Consider the following 7,035-nt stretch of genomic DNA (forward strand, 5'->3'; position numbering starts at 1 on the left):
CTGCTCGCTGCAGTCGCACCAATAACCCGGACAGAGCATTGAATTGCCGTCCATGATCACCCATACATATATTCCTTGGCGGCGATCCTCACATTGAATGCCTGCCTTAAGCTTGAGGTAGCACATGGCTTTCATGTGGCTCCTCCCTTCCACACGTCGTGTCACCCGCATCCGGGGGATATAATTGTTAATAAATAAGTTAAATAAATAAATAATTACATCTTTAACCTTAAAATTATATTTTAACTAACTTCCATATAAATAAACTAACCATTGAATTATTATTGAATAAAAAATACTAGTCAACCTAATATTATGATTTTAATTAAAATATATGTATGTATAATACCAATAATAATTATTTAATCATTTGAACAAATAAATAAATTATCGTTTCTAACCAACCATTGAAATTATTAATCCTAAATTTTACCTTAATAACCTATATATATATATATATATATATATATATATATATATATATATATATATATATATATATATATATTAATTTTAATTTAAATAAATAAATATATTCCCTTTTAAAACCAACCATTTTACCTATTTTAACTTATTTCCATAAGAAAAATAATAATATTAATTATAATAATAATATTAAATTAATAAATAAGAATTTGACCTGGGTCCTATGGTCAAAATTAGCCGTTAGTCAATTTAGCCGTTGGAGACTCTGCTCAGACTATTTATCATGCTAAGCTGGAACTATTTCTTCAACTTGTCCTGACGATGAACCACACTAGTTGGTTCGAAACACGTCGACAAATGTATGTCTACATGTGATTTACGCCGAAGTTATTCTTTCAAATATTATGGATCACAGAAGCCTCAATTCAACTATAGGTAATTGTTGTTCAGTTTGATTGGTAATTCTATTTGCCGAATGAGTTTATGAAAGTGTGATAGTCAGAGACAGGTGCTAAAGATTCCTACTTTGGGGAATAGGGTCATGTTCTCTATTACAACATGGTTAGTCTTTTCTTTTGCAGATTGTTGAAAGGTTCCTTTTTCTTAGGTTGTTGTTTCTTAATATAATCCAGGATTCTTCTGATAATTGTTTTCCTTTGAATCTTGAATTCTGCAATAGAAAGATTATTTTACTATATATCAAAGTAGAGCTTCAATTTGTTCAAGGCAAGGTGTGATTAGTGTAACTTTTACTACAACTTTGTATTGCTTTTGAGATTGAGCATATACAGTGTGTGATTGCCTTTGAAATAAACAAACTTCCATGGGTTGAAAATTTATGTAGCACTTGATTGTTTAATTAAATAAGCAATTATAGTGACCAACATTTTGACGCCGTTGCCGAGGAAGGCAATTATAGATTTCAAAAGCATTTATGTTTTTTTTTTTCAGATGTATAGATTGCATGAGAGGACACGGAGCCCCCAAGAAAACTAACCCTACAGGTGGCAGGGGTAGAGAAAGGGGAGGAGGAAGAAAGACTTTTATTGACGAGATTATATCAAAATCTGAATTTTTTGTTCCCCAGCGGCCAAGCTCTCGAAAACCAAAACCTCAACCTTCCTTTCAAGCGAACTTTGAAACGGAGGAAGAGATTTGTAGCCCTGAAACAGTTGAGAAACTAGCAAGAAACATTGAGGATCGAGCAAGTGCAGTAGGGGAACAAACAGAAAAAACCATGGATGGGTATAATGAAGAACTACACCATGAAGAACAGGTAGGTCCTGAAGGAGAGGTAAACGATGAAAACTCTTTTTCTACCTTAGGATTTCCTATTGGTGATCTTCCTAGAGGAGTAGCTCCTATGAAGAATATTCCACTTTCAGCTTTACCTAAATTTCATGGTTTATCTTCTGAAGATCCTGATGAATTCCTTTTCGAGTTTGATATATTATGCAGAAGTTATGATTACATTACCAATGCTAAAAAACTAAAGCTATTTCCAACAACATTAAAGGGAAATGCATTAATATGGTTCATGAGTCTTGGAGGTCATGTAATCACAACATGGGATCAAATGAAACAAAAATTTCTGCACAAATATCAAGATTATTGCCGAAAAAGAGAAAAAAGAGAGGAACTACTCAAGATGATACATAAAGAGGATGAACATTTGGAGGACTTTGTGGAAAGGCTACAGTATAATCTACAAAGATCCAGTCACCCCGATGTAAGTGAAGATATTCTTAAAACAATATTATTAAAAGGAGTAAGGGATGACTGTCTAGATATGATAAATATGCTTGGTAAAGGGGACATATCTAAAGAATCATATGATGAAATTGTTAACCTCTGTAAAAGATGTTCAAGAGGAGCTACAAGTAATAGATCAAATATCAGGGATACCACATTTTCAAGAGTCCAAAAATCAGCCAGTGGAGGAGCAACAAGAGCCGAAATAGGTAATTTACTTGAGGATTTTAAAACTGAAATGTTAAGTTCTTTGCCTTCACAAATTGACACCTTGCAGATTAAAAAGAAACAAGCCAAAGCAGAAGTGGCTCTGTCCATCTTTTGTCCCAAATGCAGAGAAAAGCACCCACTAAGGGAATTCCCATTGGACAAAATGCCAATCTGCACCCTTTGTGATAAGGATCATGAAACACAACAATGCCCTTCTTTACGGGAATCAAAGCGGCATTACAACCAACTGATGAAGAATCTGAAGCTTTCTATCTATTGACACAGAGAAGGAAATGGCAACCGCGAGGACAAGGTATGAATCCTAATATGCCATTTACATCTTCTAATCGTTGGAATAATTATCCTTCTTTTAGTCAAGCGAATTACCCTCCCTTTAACCAAATGCAATACCCACCCTTCAATCAAATGAATTACCCACCCATGCAACAAACAAACCCTCCCTTTGTAGACCCAACAATGTGGACTCCTTGGCCTTCACAACAACAACCTCATTTTAACCAGTGGAATCCAAATTGGAGAGGTCAACAACCCCCATTTCCAAATCAATTTCTTCAATTTCAATCACAATTTTAGCAACCACTCCCTTTACCATCAGGTGCTCCACCGAATAATCAATTATGCGGCCCCAACTACTTGTATAACCTAACCCCGACCCCAATAATAAGGCTGTGCAGTTTATTGATATTCAAAACCAACCTATACTTTTTGTTTTCCCTCCACAATGCAATGATATTCATTTACGATATGGGAAAATAGTAGAACCTATCATTGATGATGTTACCTCTTCTGATTCTGATAAAGAAGAAATAAAAAAGCACAATTCACCTGAAGAGGTACAACCACCCTCTAGTATTGTTGCTGAAACAACAGAACCACCATTCCCTGAGCATTTAGCTTTGACTAAAACGCCTGAGCCACCCGCTTTCAATATTCTAGGGGAATTACAAAATCTCTACGTCAAAATTCCACTATTACAAGCACTGACAGATGTACCAATTTATGCCAGAACTACGCGAGACATTTGTGTTAAAAAACCTGATAGGAAAACTAAAGATCCCCTCACAGTTCATGTCATGGGTGATCTGTCTGCACTAATGTCGGGTAAAGCTCCTCCAGTTAAATATGGTGATCCCGACCATCCTACTGTCACAGTGCAAATTGGGAAAATAGTAATTCCTCAAGTTTTGGTAGACTTAGGTGCTGCTATCAATATTATGACTCTTAAAACTTCACAACTGTTACAACTGAAGAATGGAACCAAAGATACCCCAACCATTCTAGAATTAGCTGACCGTTCTACAATCAAACCGGAAGGAGTTATTGAAGATCTAATCATCTTAGTTGATTCATGGAATTATCCAGCTTATTTTGTGGTATTACAACCTAAAACAAAGTTGGGGGGTCATCCTCTAATTTTGGGTAGGCCTTGGCTAGCCACAGCAGATGCCTTTATCAGCTGCAGATCTGGTTCAATGACAATTTCCAATGGATATGAGACCAAACAACTTACTCTCTACCCTCACGCTACACCCTTGATTAATAATGATAATTCCTTATGGGTGGACTATGATGATCAAACTACTCAACCTATCTTGACTATCGGACAAGCTTTAAGCCTTAAAGATACCACTGAGGATGAAGTAATTAATAATTTTATTTGCGAACCCTCCTCTGTGACTCCAGAAACACATAATCAGCTAGCTGCACTTTTTGAGTCAGATACCCAGGAAAAGCTTAATTCTAAAGACCTACCTCAAACATCAACTACCATCTCCTCTAAAAGTATACCAGTAGAAATTGAACTTGGCAAAACACTGAATATAAACCCCAACTTGACAATTGCTGAAACACAACAATTAATGAAGTTACTTCTTGAAAATAAGGAAGCATTCGCGTGGGACTATACAGATATGAAGGGAATCTCTCCTGAATTATGTACTCACCGTATCTATATCAAGGAAGATTGTCGACCGATCTGTCAACCTCAACGACGAATGAACCCTAATTTAAGGGAAATTGTTAAAGAGGAACTTCAAAAATTGCTTAATGCAGGGTTTATATATCCTATATCTGACAGTGAATGGGTTTCCCCGTTGGTAATAGTTCCTAAGAAAAATGGGAAATGGAGAGTGTGCGTAGATTATAGAGCCTTAAATAAAGCCACTCAAAAAGATCACTTTCCATTACCATTCATTGATCAAGTGTTAGATAGTTTGTCAGGGAATGAATTCTTCTCTTTCTTAGATGGTTTCAGTGGGTATAACCAAATCAGAATTGCACCCCAAGACCAAGATAAGACCACTTTTACTAGCCCCTGAGAAACCTTTGCTTATAGAGTCCTCCCATTTGGGCTATGTAATGCACCAACAACCTTTCAAAGAGCAGTTATAGGAATCTTTTCTGATATGATTAATGACTCTATGGAAATTTTTATGGATGATTTTACCCCTTATGGTGTCTCTTTTGAGGAGGCACTACAAAATCTTGAGAAAGTACTTAACCGATGTATACAAGCCCACCTCTCCTTAAGCACCGAAAAATTTCATATGATGATGACTGAAGGAGTGGTACTTGGACATTTTATTTCATCTCAAGGAATTCAGGTAGATCCATCCAAGATACAAGTCATTGAGAACCTTCCTATTCCCAAAACCCAAACAGAAGTGAGAAGCTTCTTAGGACATGCTGGATACTACAGAAGATTTATCAAAAAAATTTCCAAAATAGCTTCTCCTTTGTTTGTGTTACTTATGAAAAATGTTGAATTCAAGTGGACTAATCTTTGCCAGGAAGCATTTGATGCACTTAAACATCAGTTATCTACAGCTCCTATTCTAAGGGGACTTGATTGGGCACTTCCCTTTCATATATCAACTGATGCTTCGGATACTGCAATTGGAGTTGTCTTGGGACAAGAGGAAAATCATCTCCCCTATGCTATCTATTTCATTAGTAAGAATATGACTCCTGCTGAACTTAACTACACAGTTACCGAAAAGGAATTTTTAGCAGTTATCTATGCTATTAATAAATTTCGACATTACATCACTGGTTATTCTACTTTTGTCCATACTGATCACTCAGCTATTAAATATTTAATGAAAAAATCTGTCACAAATGCTCGAGTCACCAGATGGTTATTATTATTACAAGAATTTGATATTACAATTGTAGATCGACCAGGAAAAGAAAATGTAGTTGTTGATTTTCTTTCTCAGTTAACACTTGATGATAATACTCCAGTAGATGATTCCTTTCCTGATGAATATTTATTTGAAGTATCTGCTCACTCACCATGGTATGCAGACATTGCCAATTATTTAGTTACAGGGAAGTTACCAACACACCTATCCCACTGAGAAAAAAGAAAAATCAATCAAAAAAGTGTTAGGTATAGCTGGATAAGTGGGTGTCTTTTCTACATAGGACTTGATCAAGAAATCCTAAGATGCATTAGAGAAGATGAGGTTTATGATATACTAAAAGCTTGTCATGATGGCCCTTGTGGAGAGCATTTTGCTGACAAAAGAATGGCACATAAAATTCTCAAGATGGGGTATTATTGGCTCTCACTTTTTAAGGATGCAAAGAAATATGTCCGGGCCTGTGACAGTTGTCAAAGAATGGGTCAACCTAATCATAGAGATGAAATGCCATTAAACCCCCAGGTAGTACTTGAACCATTTGAGAGATGGGCCTTAGATTTTGTAGGACCCATTAACCCACCATCCAATCAAAGAGTTTATATATCGGTCTACACAGATTATATGACCAAATGGGTGGAGACTAAAGCACTCCTTACAGGTACTAAAGAAGTTGTTTTAGCTTTCTTATTTGAAGATATCTTTGTCAGATTTGGAGTGCCTAAAGAATTAGTCACAGATGGAGGACCTCCTTTCACCTCTCATGGTTTTAAAGCCACCCTTCAAAAATATCATATTTATCATAGAATGACTACACCATACCACCCCTAAGTCAATGGACAGGTGGAAAGCACAAACAAAGTAATAGAAGCCATTCTAAAAAAAACAGTGAAGGAAAACTGGAAGGATTGGTCTCAAAGGCTCCCTGAAACATTATGGGCTTACAGAACTACCTGGAGAAACACTACATGATTCTCTCCCTATGAATTAGTTTATGGTAAAAGTGTTGTTTTTCCTGTGGAATTTGAAATCAAAACCTTAAGGACTAATTTAGTTGTTAACCTTGATTTGACTGATGCATAAACAGCCAGGTTGCAACAACTTGATGATTTGGATGAAAAAATATTAGATGCCATTCATCAGACAACTATGATTCAACAACAAAGAACAAAATGGCATGATAAAATCATCAAGCACAAGCAATTCCAAAAAGGTAATTGGGCTTTATTATATGATTCTCGATTTAAAGAATTTCAAGGGAAACTACATACAAGATGGCTAGGACCTTATGAAGTGGATATTGTTTTCTCGAATGGAACAGTAAGGCTCCTAACAATTGATGACTCTAAAACACCGTTATTAGTAAATGGTCATCGGCTCCGTCTGTACTAGCGCCCCATTTCCAAAGAATATTTTAAGGCCACATGCGTGGCAGATTCACATTATCTCTTTTTAGAGGAGCCTCCTGCCCCTCATTGCATTT

The sequence above is a fragment of the Pinus tabuliformis genome, chromosome 9 (assembly GCF_031772625.1).
Source record: "Pinus tabuliformis cultivar Carrire ecotype Pingquan chromosome 9, CPIR1, whole genome shotgun sequence".
NCBI classification, from domain to species: domain Eukaryota; kingdom Viridiplantae; phylum Streptophyta; class Pinopsida; order Pinales; family Pinaceae; genus Pinus; species Pinus tabuliformis.